Source organism: Lacerta agilis, chromosome 6, assembly GCF_009819535.1.
Source record: "Lacerta agilis isolate rLacAgi1 chromosome 6, rLacAgi1.pri, whole genome shotgun sequence".
In the NCBI taxonomy this organism is placed as follows: domain Eukaryota; kingdom Metazoa; phylum Chordata; class Lepidosauria; order Squamata; family Lacertidae; genus Lacerta; species Lacerta agilis.
In genome coordinates, this window is record NC_046317.1 from 62,051,166 (window position 1) to 62,070,546 (window position 19,381).

General features: G+C 43.7%; 1 protein-coding gene across 5 annotated transcripts in view; it reads right to left on the bottom strand.

Moving 5' to 3' along the window:
• Positions 1-19,381, bottom strand: part of SYT6 (synaptotagmin 6) — a 150,061-nt gene that overhangs the window by 98,202 nt on the left and 32,478 nt on the right. For 2 of the 5 annotated variants that reach the window (XM_033153007.1, XM_033153004.1), the window contains exon 1: positions 15,559-15,793. The exons of the other annotated variants lie outside the window; for them this stretch is intronic. The gene's annotated coding sequence lies outside the window, so the exon portion shown is untranslated. Of the gene's footprint in view, positions 1-15,558; positions 15,794-19,381 lie in introns of those variants that run through there. 5 annotated transcript variants of the gene reach the window in all.

Sequence of the window (19,381 nt, forward strand, 5' to 3'; positions counted from 1 at the left end):
TTGCCACAAGCACAAGCCATGCATGCGAAGGGAACTTCAAGGAAATGGAGCACAGATTTTTCTTCCTAACAAACCTTACAAAAAAGAACGAATCAAACTAACAAAGCATCAAGCTTAAAGTAATAACAAAAGTAGTCATAAAAGCAGGAAGAATAAAACTGCAAGATAATAAAAAGCTTTCAAAATACAGTGGTACCTCTAGTTACGAACTTAATTCGTTCCGGTGGTCCGTTCTTAACCTGAAACTGTTCTTAACTAGAGGCGTGCTTTCACTAATGGGGCCTCTTGCTGCTGCTGCGCTGCCGGCACACGATTTCCATTCTCATCCTGGGGCAAAGTCCTCAACTCAAGGTAACTCTTCCAGGTTAGCAGAGTTTGTAACCTGAAGTGTTTGTAACCTGAGGAGTTTGCAACTCGAGGTACCACTGTATAGCTTTCAAAAGAAAAAGTGAGGTTCCAACTCACAAAGCAACTCCCCAGCCCAGCCCTGCTTGCTGCCCTTTTCGTTCCTTCTCAGCTAGATGCAGCTATTGCAACCAGCTCATCCCTGTGAAGTGCTCAGCAGATCTGGTTTTCATCTTCAAAGGAACTTACCTCACCAGTTCCCCAACCTCCCCCAAACTCATATCAACACAAAATGCTTATATTGGGAGTACTGTGCACTAAAATGTGGACCAATTTTAATGATTACTTGAATAAAAAAAAATTCAAACCGATGCAGAAATGAGGTAAACCGAACGTAAGATCAGAAAGAATGAGAAACTGAGAGAAGCCTGGATCGAAAGATCCATACATCTCTAACCTGCCTTTGCACAAACATTTAGAGGTTGTTACGAACTTTCTTTTCTCCTCTCCTGATAGCTCCTCCCCACAAATAATTTACAGGAAGCATGTCAGTTCTGTTCACAAGGCCACCCAGGCTACTAATGTTTCAACTTTAAACTTTATGTAAGTCCAGCAGAAGGCCATCTGGCATGGCAAATCTGACATGGTAGCAACTTGGAAGACCCACTAGCACTGACTTGTTATACAGCTCTGGGAAATGTCGAGAACCGGGATCAATATATTCTTACTTAACTTTCACGGTGGGTTATCAAGTATGCGATTAAACATTAACTAAGAGCTGAGCCAAAAATACTAAGTTTTTCATTGCTCTTTTTCGTGGTGCTGAAAAATACCTCCCCTTTACAACAATCATTGAAAAAACATTTCCTTATTTACATTTCTCTCACTTGCCATTACCTTCAATTGCTTTCACTTGGCATTGTTCGCTTGGGATGCTATCACATGGCCAAATCTGACTATAAACCACTGTGGTGGGGTACCATTGGGGCCAGTTCACCTATGAAGCTGGGTGAGGAAGCCTCATCCGGCAGTAGATCAGGACCCCTAAGAGGGGCGGCTAATCTGCCAACTGCTGCCTCTGTTGTCCCTTCCTCCTGCACTGCCGCCATCTCCTCTCATTCCAAAGCTGATCTCCACTTTCCCCTTTTGTTCCTAGGCTGATCTTCACTCTCCCCTTTGATTTCCAGGCTCTGATCTTCACTTTCCCCTTTCAACTGGCAGCAGGGATGGCATTTTGTGCTTTGCTGCCTCAGGTGCCAAAATTTCTTTGACCAGCACTGCATACCATTCACAGAGATCAACTATAAAGCTAATCCAGGGAGAATGAAGAAGAAGCTTGAGTAGCTTGAGGTGGGATGAGAAGGAGTAGCTACCTAGGGAAACAATTTTTATTTTTTTATTTTTTAAAAAAGATACATACTAGCATGATCTGTGTGCTTTTAAAAGCTCCACTGGCTGCGAACTTTGTGGCTGTGGACTGTTTCTGAACAGTTTCTTTAGTTCTCATTATTTGCTGACTTATTTTATCCCAAGACCACGTCACACTTAAATCTTATTTTCAGATTAACACCTTTATTGGAAAGCATCATGCCCACCTAAAAATCTCCATCCACATATGTCAGCACAGCCATCCTGCTAAACAGCCATACTCTGCAAAGAATCTATGCCTCTGGGACTGGGATACATTTTATGAAAGACTGAATATGGCTTTACTCCTGAAGTCTGTAGGTGGAGAATCTTGAAGTTAGCATGTGAGTCACATGCCTAAAGCACTGAGGAGAAAGTGTGTGAACCACTGGAAAAGCCACAGTTTGCAAATTCATAGCTTAATGAGTATTAAGGTCAGGGCATTTAGAAAATTTCATTAGTCTAGCTTTCTGCCTAGCAAAGTCTGGCAGAATTTCCCAAGAAAGCCCTGCACCAGGTTCCAACATATTCTTAAGAAGTCCTGGGTGGCTTTTAAAAAGGAGACTTAAAATGTACTTTTATTTCCCTTTTGGAATTCACAGCATTATATAGAGTATCATTACCACCATCATTATTACTAAGAATTTATGTAGCATCTACAACTAGCACTAAAAAGAGCAAAAGGAACAGGAGACTCTTTAATGTTCAGCCTTGAAGGAATAAAGGAAGGAATTGCTAGGGAGTTGGAGCTGGCAAGGCGACACCCAGAGCAACTCACCCAGTATGGCAGGTGAGGCAGAACCAGACCAGCCAATGGTCTCCCAGCAGGAGCATCACTGCCACGTACTTGGACAGGGAGGGATGGGAAGACAGCAAGGTCAGAGTTGCACAGGTGCATCTACGGAACCAGTGGTAATAGTGCTTCTTTTATTTGGTATCAATCTAATGCAAGAATTAGGTCACTGAAGAAATGTAATAAACTCAGGGAGCAAAGCAAACAAAAGGGATAATCTTATAATGCAGCACATCTGTGAAACTCAATGTCACAAGATGGTGACATTTAATGTATTCTACTGCTGTGCCAAACATTTCTCCCATTATTATTATCATTTTTATTTTACCATTCTCCATCAATTAATAAGTAAGAAATTGCATTTGAAATTTTCAAAAAAAAAGAGAGGGAATTGGGGGTGAAATTCTTATGGACAAAGTGAAGGTGTGTGTGTGTGTGTGTGTGTGTGTGTGTGTGTGTGTGTATGTACACCTCACTTTCAAGGGGGCTGAGGGGTTTTCGTCGTCGTTCTTTCATTCTAGACACATTGTCTCTCTGCTGATCTGTGCTCCACAGCTTTTGTGGGTATCCACACTTCAGTTAAAGCCCAGGGGAAGAAAGACATCATGAGATAAGTCTTCTCGTGGGCTCTTTTTCAGATCAGGAGGTGCAGATATCCAGGGAGGCTACAGAGCGCAGGAAAAATGTTTCATGGAAAGAAAAACATGCACGCTACCCTCAGCCATCTCACAATTACTGTATAAGGCAAGCTCAAAACTCCACACACACACTGAAACAATAAATACCGGTAAATCCTGAAGCACCTTGATAATGAAGTAGAAAAATGGAGGCCATTTTTACCAGGGATGGAAATGTTCAAGAAACTGAAGGGCAGCATTAATATATTCTAGTTCAAAATTCATGGAGAGTGGGAACTAACAGTGACTTTTGACCAAACAAGCAGGAAAACATATACATTATCATGATTATGACACAGCCAGTAATATTTTTTTAATGCATACTCTTATCTTTGTGACATCCTCTTATAGATTTTCCTCTTGCATCATCCATAACTGGATGCACTCCCCCCAAAAAGCAAAGGGCACAGTTTGGGGTGCTTCTGGCTTTAAAAAGGTGCCTTTTATCAGCTTCATTGCCAGGGCTGCCTTTTATTAGCTTCTGCTAATTCATCAGGTGCTTCCCTAAATAGGGGGGAAAGACCTTGCTACAGGTATTCATGCCCTGGGCACGTCCAGACTGGACTACCATAACATGTTATATGCAAGGCTGCCTTCCAAGATGGTTTGAACCTCTGGTTGGTGCAAAATGCAGGTGCTTAATTGCTTGTGGAGTCTAAATGATCAGAGTACATAACGACAATTTTGCGTGGTTGGTGATTACCTTTTGAAGCCCTAAACAGTATATTTCAAAGACTACCTGCAACAACCTCCTTGGGCCCTAAGAGAAGATGATAGATATAGATAGATAGATAGATAGATAGATAGATAGATAGATAGATAGATAGATAGATAGATATCTTGCAATATAATGTTGTTATAAGGAAACAAGTTTGCATGAACTTTGCTACAAAGCCACAGGAACTGCAGCATGACACTACAGGTGGAGCTACTAAGCAGGCAGACTAGCAGTGCCAGGGAGCAAGCCCTCCCCTTTTCCCCAGGTCACCCCCCACCCACCCACCCACCTGCATGCAGACACAATAGGGCAAGGGAAGCCCAGAGTCCAAACAGGAAGACGTCCTAGCAGTTCAGTGTCCTACAGGCTTTCATTTACTCCCCGTGACTATCAATGTCACTGCTGCCCACAGTGGGTCACAAACTCCCCCTCCTCACTCCCAATTCATCCCAATCACAATATCCCACTCACGGAGGAGAGGGGACTGACAGGGAGCAAGTGTTTTTCCTTTGCCCCATGCCACTACCCATTTCCTTCTGTTAGCAAGCATGGAGAGGAGAGGAAATGAGTGGCAGCGGCTGTGCAAACTTAGGACTGATCTGTGAGGGTTGTGGGTGAGGGAGTTTGGAGCAAACTGTGGGAGATGGAGGTTGGCAATGGGGTGGGGTAGCAGGGGTTGAAGGAGCTGTGAAGGGATGTGGAGGTTTAGATGAGATATAAAGGATGGGGGTTTGCAAGTGGTTTAGGGGTTGGCAATAATGTGGGAGATTTGGCAGGCTTGTTGAGCAACATGAGCAGGGGTGGCAGCCGTGTGTGTGTAGATATATGCAGATAGATACTGTATAGGTATATGGATATAGATGAAAAAATGTGGATTGAAGGGGTTGTTTGTCTTGCAAGGTGGCACAAAAACATTTTAAATAAATAATGGAAATAAATAAAATAAGAACAGTCTTAGTCAGAGGCAGGAGCCCCTGTTAATTGCATCTGTCTGAAAAGTGCACTAGATGTGCTTATTGATCTAACCCAGTAAAGCTGTTCTTATGTGTCATATGACCTTATGCAACTGTTATGCAACAGAAGATGAGTATGCGTGTGAGTAAGTTATGGACAGCATCCAAAAGAATATCTCTGTGTGTATGTGAAAATCTCTACATGATTCTCTTGCTAAGAAGAGGGGTAAGAGTTTCATAGCCTATTGGAAGGAACACACACTCAAATATTTTACTTATACAGATTCGAATTAAGCAAGTTATTTGCCCTGGGAAATAAAAAAAACTGCAGCTCAGTTATATGCCAAACACCATTAAATGTGAAGTGGGAAGAGGGGAATTATGGAAGGCAACAAAGCAATTTGCAAAAAGGGGCAATTAGATTATTTCTTCAATAGATTCGGTGTGCTACCGCTACAGCCTTTCACACAAACTTCCCCGCTCAATAATATTCCCCTCTAGTCCTCACATTATTCTAGCTAAAGACCTGAACCACAACACCTTTCCAATCACCACACTGGGCCAATGCCTCCTTCCAGTGTTTTCCCCATCTCATTCCTGCCTTATGAATGTCCCTGCTTTGTTGCTCCCTCCTCACCTCCAGAGCAAAAGAAAAAAAGGGTCTTCCCCCCCTGTGTAACACACACCTGCTTTCTTTTCAGTCTGGATTTCTACTATTGTCAGGAGAAGAATAGAGCAGTAAGCCCGCTAAACTGTCTGCCTGCTCCTATTTAGACACCATAAACACACCAGCACCTGAGGGGGCTTCTTGCCAACCAGCCTTTTGTATTGAAGCTTTTTTTAAAAGAAGCAGTAGCAGCAGCAGCAGCAGCAGCAAATAACGAATTATCTGTAGGACAGTTGAAAAGGAAACACCTCAAGAAGGCTTGAAGATAGTGTAGGGACAGTGATTGACTAACTCATTATGATTAATAAAGAACTGAACTAAGGGACAGGATAGTCAAGATGACATATCCACTCTGGCACCTTCTGCGGGTGAGCTGTTTACTGAGCATTCATCCTGATTTGCATGCACAAAACTTAGACAAAGGCTAGTCCACATTGACCATTTGTTCTGATTTGTTTGAGACAAAGACCATTCATCCTGATTGCTGATATGTCATTTTTCATCCCATACTTTTCAGTGCCTTTCCCATCATTCCCCCAACTGCCAAAAGGCATTTTTTTAAAAAAGGATTTGTTGCCCTTTAATCCATTTTAATTGCAAAAACCTAAATTTCTGATTTGTGCTTGAATCCCTTCTGGAGGCAACCTGGAGTCTGGCTCTAGCAAAAAGGATTTTACTGCAAGGTGGTCTGTTTCAAGGCACCTGTAACATATTTGGAACCCAACTCCTGCTCAGACATCCTGCTTGTGTGCAAAAACAGCAGGCTGAGCTCTGCTCCCATTGCTGTCCCTGTCACCCTCCATGAGTTGGATGGTGAACTTCTGAAGTGGGGACACTCTTGTATTTGTGCAGCGGCCCCCTTCTGATTTACAACTAGGGTGGGAGATAAATTAAAATCAGTTCACATCTACAGGCAAACCTACCTAATTCATACTTTCCAAAACTATATGTGTGTTGAAACACTGCCATCCTTTGAAATTCACAGTTCTCCAAACTTTACAGTGTAGTTCTCTAGTCAAGCAGTGTGTACAAAAATGCACATGCTGGGATGAAGTGTGCAGATAAATGCATGTATTAGTGAAAATGGCATACAAAAATGCATTATGTTAGGGAAAATGGCTTGCAAAAAAAAATGTATGTATTAGTAAAAACTTCATACTAGAATGTGTATATTGGGGAAGCACATATGAGGACTTTAAAAAAAAAAGTTGCACACTGATGTGAAAATATGGAGAACTGAACTCAAGATTGGGAAAATGATAAACTGGGAGAAACAGAAATTGACAAATTTGCCCATCACAATTTAGAACCCTCATCTTAACTGCAAAGGAGCTTCCATGAGTCCAGGAGGTTCCCTGCTTCAGATATTCACTCTGCAACTCATAGAAGGCTTGAAGTGGCTCTTGCACGCAACTGGAACGCCTGAAGAGAACTGCCGTTTCCTTAAAGGGTTCCCCACAGACAAACCACAGCTGAAGAGTCCTGAATGCCTAATCAGGAATCCAGCAAAGCAATATTAGTTCAGAGTCGCCACTGTAATTATGCAGCAGAGTTAAGATGCATGAGGTAATAGATTCTTCTGTACAGTATTGCATTTTTGTGCTCCTCGTCTCTCACAGAACCTTCAGACTGGATGTGGCTGGCAGCTGAGAAAAATGGCATTAGAAGGTTAGGCTTCTCCTCCCCAGGAGGGCTCATCCAATTTGGCTTTTAACAGCCACCATGAGAGTCAATCTGAACTCTTCCCTTCCAAGGCAAATCATTAATGTTGTTACACATTTCATCCCTGAAGTGGGAAGCAAGAAGACCCTTGATAAATTCCTTATTCTCTCCACTTTCACTTAGGAATCTCCCACAGACAGGAAGTAACATTGATTATCCTCTATCTTCCCCGTGATAAATGTGATGTACTTAATCATATGCCTACATTACTCCCAGGGGGAGACAACTCTGACTGTCTATGACTAACTCTTTAATTGGACCCCTACATCTGTAAGGGGGGAAAAATGGGATTGGTTTTATGACATCTGTGGTTCCTGATGCAGATAGCCCTATGCAGATGTGGGTGTTCCCTTCAAGCACAGGGCACCTTCCTTTGTCTTGGCTTTGGGATCAACACTGACCATGGACTGACTGAATGTATTTTAACTAAAGATGATATCTTACAGGGGACTTTCTACATGGGAGGTGGCCCAAGAGGCTGCAAAAAAGTCATTTATTCCCCTCCCACATACACCTTACCTGTAACTTCCTCCGTCAGCAGCCTCTGTTGGATCTTCCATGAATGGAATGGGCACTCTAATTCTAACCTTAGACTGTAAGCATACTGTATTCATTTTACCCCAATCACATTCAGCAGCATTGTTTCTCTTGGCTGCTGCTTCAGATCCCTAAATTAGTCATAAGGGTGACTCAGTCCAGTCATGTGAGTTAAGGGGACAATATCATGATGCCGTGCCTGATGTGATGCTGCTGCTAAATAAAAGGGGGCCCAGACATTCAAAACAGGTCACGTGTTCAAGTCATTAGCCACTGCCCAGCCCAGCCCAACCCCTGTTGCAGCAGTGGTGGGCCAGGATAGCTCACATTGCCCCACAACTCCTCTACCTATTCTTGGAACATGTGATGAACTCCCCCTGAGATCACAGCCAATCGGATACTGCATGTCAGTGAGGTCAAATGAGGGAAAGTAAAAGCAAGGGCAAGTGTCAGCGATTTTACTGAAAAAGGCTTATTCGGTTAAATTACTGTCAGTTGCCCTTGCTCTTATTCAACAAGCAAACATTTTCATAAAGCATGGCCAATATTGCTTTCACGTTTACAAACAAAAATTAGTGTGGGACTCCAGTTTTAAATATAATGTAAACAGTTACCTATTTATTTATTTATAAAAGATAAAATAACTCTGCCTTTATTCTCAAGGATCTTCACTAACCAGTTTGAAACTCTTCTAATATATACCTCATGAGAAGAGAAGACTTCCTGGAAAAGACCCTGATGTTGGGAAAGATTGAGGGCACAAGGAGAAGGGGACGACAGAGGACGAGATGGTTGGACAGTGTTGTCAAAGCTACCAACATGAGTCTGACCAAACTGCGGGAGGCAGTGGAAGACAGGAGTGCCTGGCGTGCTCTGGTCCATGGGGCACGAAGAGTCGGACACGACTAAACGACTAAACAACATGTGTAGATGAGGTAGGAAGGGTATTTAGGAATGCAATCCATTCCTAAAGGATGTTTCATCTTATATTGTCCATATGGCACAGTTGTTGAATTGCTCTCTGCCACACAGAAGTTCCCATCATAGGAATTTCTGTCAGGAAAGAGCTCAAGTGTGCTCAGGTTCTAGAGATAATCATCCCAATAGATATAGCTGACTGATAGTCTCACTCATTGTTGTGCCTAGTGAAAGGCAGTGTTGTGCTTTGCTCTCTTTCTATAGCTCACTACACTATGACCGGTAGGCAGCACATCTTAATGTGTTCATATAAATTCTATATCAGATCATGGGTGAGGTGGAAAGAAAAAGAAAGAAGAAAATACGCTCAGGTTTACTGGAGAAAGAAACCCCAGGCTAAAAAAAAAATAAAAAAATCCTCCTAGCCAAATACAAAGTGCAAAAACAGGCAGCAGGATGTAAAATAAACCATATACCAACTCAGCTGAATATACTTTTTTTGGGGGGGGTGTTAGAAATGAGAAATAGTCAAGATTCATAAGCCTATTATTGTACTTTGCATCCAATTAAATCCTAATGAGATCTAACGTTGTTATTGGTATGAGGGATAGGAAATATGATGGTTCTCAGCCTTTTCCTTAGCCTTTTGGCTCTGTTAATATACCTATAGATTCTGTAAGGACTGGTAAACAATTACTTTCCACATGCAGATATGGATATTGAGCTAGAAATTTAAATTTAAGCAAGTCAACAGGCATGCTATAACACGGTTAACAGTGCCATGAACACCTGACGCTTCTTTTAGCATTGTCCTTCTCACAGAATGGAAGCATCATGCTCTATAGAAGAACAGTATCTATCTATATCTATCTATCTATCTATCTATCTATCTACCTATCTATCTACCTATATCTAAGCCAGCTGTCAACGTTCCATCCCATTCATCTAACATTCTGTCTGACTTTACAGAACCCAGGACAGGACTGTGCAGGCAGAAGGAGGTAGAAGCTGAGGTCACCTGGGTAAAAAAGAGCTTCGTTCCCTCACCCCAGTGTTGTCCCAATGGTACCCCTTTATTTTATTCTACAAACATGAACACTTGCCATTCACACTTACAGGAAAAGTAAAGTTTAGCACTTGGGGACCGTGTGACGGTGAAGGCAAAGCCTACCTTTCATTCCTGATCCTGCATGGCCTGACTCTCCCTCACAGAGATCCCTCCACAGGGTGCAATGTGTCTCTGTGCACCTAGAGGCTGGTAGACTGAAGCCCACAAGTCTTCCTTTCATGCACACTTATATGCTCCCATTCCACCCATCATAATGAATGGCATTTTGCTACTAATAAATAATATATAGTGTAGCTAAAAGAAATCAATTTCATTATGGCAAGGCTGAAGGCCAATTTTCACTTGATTTTTTGTTGAGGTAAAGATCTGATCCAGTGCCTTGGCCATGTCACATGGTGTTTGTGAACGACTGTTTTTGTTGGGATGCTACTATTTTGAGTGTTTCTCTCTCTCTCTCTCTCTCTCTCACACACACACACACAGAGAGAGAGAGAGAGAGAGAGAGAGAGAGAGAGAGAGAGAGAGAAAAAAACAGTGCTAGGGTGCAATGAACTTGGATCAAAGACATTCACTTCTCATCCTTGAGCCAGGCCTCTATAGCCTCTGACCATTCCCTACCCTGGGCAAAAGAGTATTTGCCTTTTGCCACACACTAAACAACAAGCTCTGTATAAAAAGCAGGATGGAAGAAATTCGTTTCCCCCATGAGAACCCAAATTCCCTTCATGATAATCAGGATGCTTTGTGCTTTAATCAGTAGCTCTCTGGGGCATTATAAATGTGGTAGTAACAGTTGTCAATGCTTTACGCTTAACAGATGACAATCTAATAAGCTATTATAAGCCATGCTGAGCATAATTATAGTTTGTGGCTGTGTGCTAACCTCCCGACATTTTGCCATAATGCATTGTAGCAACATCTGTAAATGACTCAATAATGATGAATACACATGGCTCAATCCCTGCCGGAGTTAGACAGCTGCTTCCAAATTGTCCACAGATTGCCAGCACCTAGCCAGCTTAATCTAGTAAACTTCTAAGAAGCTAACTTTGCATGTGGATGTTTAACCCCGACTCCCCCTCTCACCTGCCTCTTCATGGCATGTACTGTAGATGCATCCCCCGGGACCAGGCTTACACCAAGAGCATTCAAAAGAAAGCGACCCAGGCTGATGGAAGTAAAGAGAGATTTCCCATTTCTTGTGTTGATCTGTCTAATGTTTTATTTCAGGAAAGGACTCAAAAGAGCTGTGTGCAAATTGGAGAACAGCAGTGTCGCCTGCATGTCGTCCCCGTCCCCCCGTGGGCTTCCCATTGGCATCTGGTTGGTGGTGGTGAGTAACAGGATGCTGGATTGGAAAAGCTTTTGGTCTGATCCAGGATGGCTGTTCTTATGGCAGTGAATGAGGACAATGGCAGTGGCTCCCAACTAGAGTGGTGCAGCACCAGTGGAGGCTTTCATCTCCCTGCCTTGTGCTGTAGCAAAGAGGTGCAGCTAGTTGTGTAGTCAGCTCTGAATGTGGGCACTCGAGCACCATGCATCAGACAGGGTGCCAGGATCCCTGCAAACCTGCACAGTACAGCTATGGGGGATGACCACCTCCTTTCAGTGCTATCGGGTAGAGTTCTTGTTTTCTCCTCCACTTGCTGTAATTTATTTATGGTTACATTTCTATCCCACCTTTCCTTTTCCAAGGAGCCTGAGGTGGTGTACATGATTCTCCTCCGGCCCATTTCATCCTCCCAACAATGCAGTGAGGTATGTTAGGCTGAGAGAAGCTGACTGACCCAAGAGCTTCATGGCTGAGTGAAGATTTGAACCCATGTCTTCCAGACTCTAATCCAGCACTCTACCCACTGCGTTGACACCATCTCTCTCTCTCTTTTGTCACTGACTCTAACCAGTTCTGCTCCAACAGGTGGACTTCATACATGCACTAGTCTTGTTGGGGGGAGCTTTTAGGCTCTTAAAGAAACCAAATACTATCTGTCTTCTTGGGGAGTCTCCACAGATACAGACACCCTTATCTTGTCCATGAGTGGATTTGTTTCACTGCCCTAAACCTTGTGGAGGCTGCCTGCCTCTCCTTCTCCTTCCTGACCCCCACAGCTGCCTGACAACCTTCTGACAACTCCAGATCTCTTTGGGTGAGCTAACCTGAGTTGAGCTGAGCTGGGTTGATCCAGGGCAGTCAACCCAATCCAGCCTGAGCCTGAAGCTGCCCATTTCAGTCTGGGATCCAGATTTTAGCCAAAGCTAGGATACAGCCCTACTGTTGGTACGTACAGATTTACTGTCTTTGCAATTGGAGGGAATTATTAGTATGAATTCATTAATGCCTCAGTACTGTATCATTCATGACTCAGGATTGATCATCTCAGTTCTTTCCAGGACTGTACTTCAATAGAAGATCTAATGGGATTTAGCCACCAAAGCTCTTTCTTTCTTTACTGTATTACATTCCCAGCACCAAGCCTGGGAACCTAACCCCAATCCTATACCCCAGAGTGATATGAAAGCTAGAAAGAACTTTTGGTTGTCCAGAGTTAGTTGTCCTTGAAGGGCTTTTTTGTGCCTTTAACAGGTGTATGGCAGGTTGAAATCCTGGGTAAAGCTTTTCCTGGCCTGGCAAGGAGGTGAATTATGTGGAAAGCTGTCATGTTGCTATGAAAGGCACCAAACCATTGCTAAGAAAGAAGAGACAGGAAAGATGATGAGCCTCAAAGGTGTAATTTAGGAAAGACAGGGGGCAGCCCTCACACCACCTTAAGAGCACTTGTATTTCTGGTTCAAAACTCTGACTATTATAATAAATGCCTTGGGGGTGTATGCCAAAGGCACAAGTTCCTGTTGTTTCTAAACCAAGAGTACCCATTTATTCTGCATTGCTAACATTGCTATAGCTCTTACACTCGGGTTTTTTGGTACTGTATTGAAGAAATGTTCTTTAAAACACACTGGGGTTTTTTTTCTGGCCTAACTGAAGACCTATCAGTATGATTGCAGTGTGGGAGAAAAGGTCAACCAACCAGGCCACGTTGAACAGCCCAGTACAATGCCCATAGTGATAAGGCATCCCAGGAGTAAGGGATTCAGGGTGTGTCTTCATCAGATTTAACTGATCCTTCATCCAGCCTGTCAAATTCAAGAATCTCCAAGGTCCTAAGAAGTCAGGGTTGGCCCAAGACATTTTGGTGTTTGAGGTGGAGCAACAAACGGTGTCTGCCTCTCCAAAGTAAGGTGTAAAGGGACGCGTGACCGTTGGGTCCAGTCGCAGACGACTCTGGGGTTGCGGCACTCATCTCGCTTTACTGGCCGAGGCAGCCAGTGTACAGCTTCTGGGTCATGTGGCCAGCATTACTAAGCCGCTTCTGGCGAACCAGAGCAGCGCATGGAAACACCATTTACCTTCCTGCCGGAGCGGTACCGATTTATCTACTTGCACTGCGTGCTTTCAAACTGCTAGGTTTGGCAGGAGCAAGGACCGAACAACGGGAGCTCACCCCGTCGCGGGGATTCAAACCACCGACCTTCCGATCGGCAAGCCCTAGGCTCTGTGGTTTAACCCACATCGCCGCCCGCGTCCCCTAAAGTAAGGTGTAACATCAGCTAAATTGTTTTGCCACCTGATCAGGAAATTCTACAAGTGTTTTGTAACAATACTACTGACAACTTGTCCATTTGCTGCCTTTTCATGTCTCCCATAATCAGCTCTCTGAGGTGACTTCCTCCCTTTGCCTAATTGTAGGGCCAGCGCCGTGAAAAGTACTCACTGGGTCAGTAGAGTGATCAGGTATCTAGAGAAAAACAGCACATCAGTTCCTTTAGAAATAGTACAGAAGAAGACGTGTCAGCAAGTGAAGTTTTTCTTACCACTGAGTGTTAAAATCCCATTTTCTGCACAGCTAATAAAAGGTACAGGAGCCCTGCCCTCTGCTACTGTTCTCTCTAGGAATCAGCATTATCATTATTTAAACTGGCTTTTTGCCATCCTTTGGTGGGGGAAAGGCTCCACCCTCCATGGGAATTGGGGGTGGCACTTTCCTTAATCCCTTGTTGCATCTCAAGCCCTTAAGTGAAGAATCATCATTGTGTGCCCTGGTAATGCTCTTTGTCTGTGAAGCAGAGCTGGAGCTGTCACTTGAGCTCAGCTGGATGAGCGAGGAGGAGGGTCTGTTCCTGTGTTGTTTGGTGTGCCTGTTGTCTCCATTAGCTTGCAAAAAAGGAGAGGTCTCACCCTTAGAATGTAATGCACAGCAACCATTTTCACAGGCATGCATAAGTCTCTGATCCCAGAGATTTTGCAGGCAAATGGCAAGCACCTTCTCTCTCCCCCCCCCCCCACCTCTCCACCAATGACCCAAGTCACAGAATGCCATGCACCATAAAATCCCATTAAACCAAACAGCTACAGTGATCAGGTTCAACGCTTGGGTCAGGTAATTCTGGGTCATGCATCTGACAGAAGAGCTGCACCACTTGATTGGGGGGGGGGAGGAAGAAATGTAAGAAAGCATTTGATGGACTGGTCTATTGATTCAATTTAAAGTGGAGATCTGCATCTCCTTCCAAGTTTACGAAGAATAGGTGGGGGGATTTTACATGGTCAGATTCCTAAGCACTTAGAACACCGTAGAATTTTTGCACTTCACCTGGAGGAACAAACACCCTGGATTCCATCCAGAGCAATATCCTGAAAACGGCTTGGGCTAAGAGCTGGGCTCCTGGCACCCAGCCTGCCGTGCTGGCTGCTCAGTTTTCTACAATGTTGTCAAACACTAACATGCTGTAGCATAACAAATGGAACTCAATTTCAAGGTAGCACCAATTAGCATCCGCTGGCTTCCATGCGCTTACCACTCCCGAGAGAGTTATCTCCAGCCCATGTGAAATCTCTTCCACAATAGCTCCCCCTTCCTCCCTGCTTCTCAGTCCCAACAGGATATGATTTTGCAGTGTTTAAGTATAATTAAGCAGAGAGCATGCAACAGACAAAGCCCTATCTTTCCCCAACCCAGATTACGATTATTATTGTTGGCGATTATATCAATGAGTTCAACAAAGCAAAGGGATTAGATCTCTTAAATAAGCAAGTTGAGGGCTTCCACAATTCCCAGATAGAAATTACACTGATCTCAGGGTCTGATATGGAATTGCGGTGGGGGTAGGAGGTGGGGTGGGGTGGGGAGTAGAAATATCAGCCCAGGATATCAGAGCTTGGCAGTGCGAGAAGGCACACAAAGAAGGCACAAAGAGAAGTAGTACAGAATAACACCCAGAAACGTAAACAGCAAAAACATTAAAGCGGAGGGAGGTATATTAAAGGAAGCATGGACTCAAACAGAAAGTTAAATGAGCAATCGTATGGGGAAATGAGATTAAAAGGCTCACATGCGCACACCAATCTATCTGTGGCGAGATTTACACACATGCTGCTCCAGCAGTAGTTTTGCGAAGCAAAAAAAAAAAAAGATGCTAAAGAGAAAACAGCTGCAAAGAGGGAAAATCAGCAGCTTGTCAGTTGCATTCTGCAAAACAATGGAGAAAGCCTTTGCTTTGGTTCGGAAGTAGGCATAAGCACATGCTGGGTGTCTCTGCATCGGTGAAAAAATATCTGAAAGCAAAAATCCACATCTCAGCCCCAAAGCTGCCTCAGCTTCTGAGGCACAGTCAGCAAAGGGAAGGAGAGGATTCTTATCAGCATGAAAGGGAAACAGAAATAAAGAAAGCAACTTTGTGAGCTTTCACTTACCAGGCAGGCTTCTGTTCCCGAGCCCAGCTCTCTGGCACCTTCCTCAGTCTGCTCCACACATGCAATTAGCAGCAGAGATAGGGACTGTGTGTTTCTATGGAGTTTGAGATTCTGTTCCTCGACTAGGCATGAGGTGACTGCAGCTACACTGGAGTCGGCTCAGAGGTCCACATGCACAAAAAGTCTACAAATCTGATCAGCCTCTCTGTACACTGCCTAGGGAGTGATGCAGCCAGCCAGCTTTCAGCTCACATCTGGGCATAAAACGCGCATGCACACACATTTCTGTGTGTGCAAATGATTTACACAACCTGTTTTCAGCCCAGTACTTCTATTTTGTCTTGAGACTCACACAGATATTTCTATAAGTTAGGCAATAAAAGAACTGCTGCATTTAGAAGCATAATGTTGGGTACTAGAATTGTGCATTTATACCATTCCTTTGAGAGGACTTGATGGACAGCTTTTACACACAGCCAGGTTCTGAAGACACCTTCAGACACGTGCTGATTACATCAAAAGCCACATTATTGACTCTAAATATTGTTTAATGCTTTCAACATGTTTATAGTGCATACTTCTCCTGGTTACTCATCATAAGTCATAATTTTATACACTTATTTCTGAAAAAATATAATTCCCTACAACTAACCCTACAGGTCCCATTAGTGGCTTCATTCTACTAACGTATTACTCCTTTTGTGGTCTCACAAATAAGTTCTTTTAATGGCATGACTTGCAAGTACGTATCTAATTTCCATCCAAGACAGTCCACAAAATTTGAACCTGAACAGTGAAAAGGAAAGTCATGTATATTAGCCAAATCATTTTTGCCTCTATTGCATCCCCTGACTTCAATTTTACACGACTTGTGAGGGCTGCCAAAGCTCCCTCATTTTCCTATCCCATCCATTTCCTCCTTATTTCTCCTGGCTTTTAAAAGTTGCTTTCCTTCTATGTAGTATCAGAAATTGAACCCCTCCCCCCCCCCGGCTGTATGATTTCTAGAAAAGAAGCTGTTTGGGAGCAAATTGTTGGCCTTGGGGGACAGAGGTAGGGGTGTGTGTGTGTGTGTGTGTAAACTCGGAAAGGAATTCTTTTCACATGTTTTTCTGAGCAGTAGCTCAGACACTTACACTTAATTGACAGAAACTCCATCAAACCTAATGAGGCTGACTTCTGAGTAGCTGTTCATAGCTGCTGTTCCATTAAAGGTGTATGTAGCAACATATTGTTGACTCATTAATAGTGAATCTCTATATTTGTGGGGACGCGGGTGGCACTGTGGTCTAAACCAGAGCCTAGGGCTTGCCGATCAGAAGGCCTGCAGTTCGAATCCCTGTGATGGGGTGAGCTCCTGTTGCTCAGTCCCTGCTCCTGCCAACCTAGCAGTTTCAAAGCACGTCAAAGTGCAAGTAGATAAATAGGTACCACTCCGACGGGAAGGTAAACGGCGTTTCCATGCGCTGCTTTGATTCACCAGAAACAACTTAGTCATGCTGGCCACATGACCCGGAAGCTGTACGCTGGCTCCCTCGGCCAGTTAAGCAAGATGAGCGCCGCAACCCCAGAGTCGTTTGTGACTGGACCTAATGGTCAGGAGTCCCTTTACCTTTACCTATTTATATTTGTATTTATATTGGACTTTATCAATAGTTCTGTGGTGTTGCCCCCAAGGCTCCCACATTATTGCATCCACACTGCCCATTCCATTGGCCACGTTCCAGCCACCTCCAATTCCCCTCCCTTGCCCCACCTCCCAGTGTAAGTTAGTTGTGCTAAAATTCACCATTTTAGTTTTCACGTTCAGACTGTGGTTACTGTGCTATCCCAGTGGGAATTTGAACCCTGGCTTCCCAAATCCTAGTCCAACCACTGTAGAGCATAGCTGTCAACCTTTCCCTTTTTGCGGGAAATTCCCTTATTATAGCATTGGGAAACAGCAGGAAGGGTTGACAGCTGTGCTGTAGAGTGTGTTCAACTGATGAAACCACAGCATTGGCTCCTATATATGATTGCAGACCAATAATCATGGGTGTCAATTTAAATCCATGGGAAAGTACAAAGTTCAGAAAAAAAGACTTTTGGGAGCCTTTATGAACCCTGCAGCTGCAATGCCACGGGACATAAGGAATGTGCTTGCAGAGGATATTAACAGAAAGTCATTAACAACTCAGCTCAGTCCACCCAGAAATGACTGTCTTGTTCTGCAAACAAGCTGATTCACTTTTAATACTGCAAAAATCAACTTTCTGCCACTCTAGTCAGAACAAACCTTAATATAGCTCTTGAAAATAGTGCCTAGCTGGCATTTCAGGGTGATCCCTAAAAGGAAATTCCAGCTTTTGGTCCTGGAAGAGTGAAACGGAGACACGGCATAAATAGAATGAATGGTAATGAGGCAACATATTTAGGCATTCCAGTGCTTGAGGGAGCAATTCACAAGACCAAACTAGCACGTTGAGATTATGGGACAATCCATGAAAAATCTGGTGTGTGTAAACAAGCATGTTTGTTACATGTGGCTGGTTACCCCACAAAAAATGCAAACCAAAGCAAATTTCTCCCCTTCCTTCTCTTGCACCAACACAGCCACAAATCCCTGGGAAAGGGCTTACCAAAAAAAAGCACTGCTTTTTACACATTGAAGACCTATGGAGGGGGTGAAGAGCCAATTTCACTTGAGGACGTTTTTGGCTGGGCACTGGGCACCTTTTAGAGCACAGCTGGGATTCCTTCATTCCTTTGTCTAATTTTATGCGTCTTTTGGCTTGAGATGGGTAATTCTGTCAATTTCACGTTCTCTCCGTTTCTCACTTTTCCAGTCTTAAATTTGGTCCAAATATTCACATCAGTTTGCAAACTTTTTTTTATAAAAAAAGTGCTCATGAAACTTCAGCATTCTAGTGCAAATTTCTCCAAATATACATGTTTGTTTGTAATGTGTCTAAGTATACATATATTTTCAAAGCAATGTTTCCTAAATACGTTGTTTTCACTAGTATATGCACACTTTACCAAAGTATATGCATTTTGTACTTATTACCTGGTGGGAGATCTGCATTGCAAAATTCAGAAAAGTGTGAATTCGGGAAATGGCTGTTTCGGTTTGTGTACTGTTTCAGAAAGTGTGAGTTGGGTCATTTCACTTTTGAATAAAAACTGAATTGAATTTCCCCCACATCCTAACTCTCGGGCTACTTTGGCCCTCTGCAAGTGAGCAGTCTGGACCTTTGGCAATATCGTTCTGTCCCTTTCCCAGCAGCCCACTGGTGGTCAGGAAGAGAGAGACAGAGATTTTCAGAGAGAGGCGGGGGTGGACCTGGTAGATCTCTCTCTCTCTCACACACACACACATGCACACACAAACACCCCAGGGAATGCAGTCCTTGACAGAACAAATGTTGCCAGCCCCTGTTGTAGAGCGTTCCTTGTAAGGTAAAGCTCTGAGTCTAGCAGTGCGCCTAGCATTGCATGAGGCATCCAAACTGCAACAGGAGATGCAGCAATAAAGTGTGAAATCAATAGACAATTATTGTCGGTACAGAAGCCGCCTATCAATCCAGAGCATCGCTTTGGCCACTGAAGAGAGCAATAGGAGGGTAAAAGAAACTTAAATGACCACAGAACAGCTCCATTCTGGGTAGTTTTATAGCAGGACCATGTCTGCACATATCAGACACCCAGAGAGTAGCTCATTATCCGGAATGGAAGCAGGTACCTAATCAGAATGTAAAAGCTGGTGCTCAGATCAATCAGCATTTCCCATCAGTGCTCTTGGCAATGCCTCAGGAAATGGGCCTCACACACCATGGCAGCTACA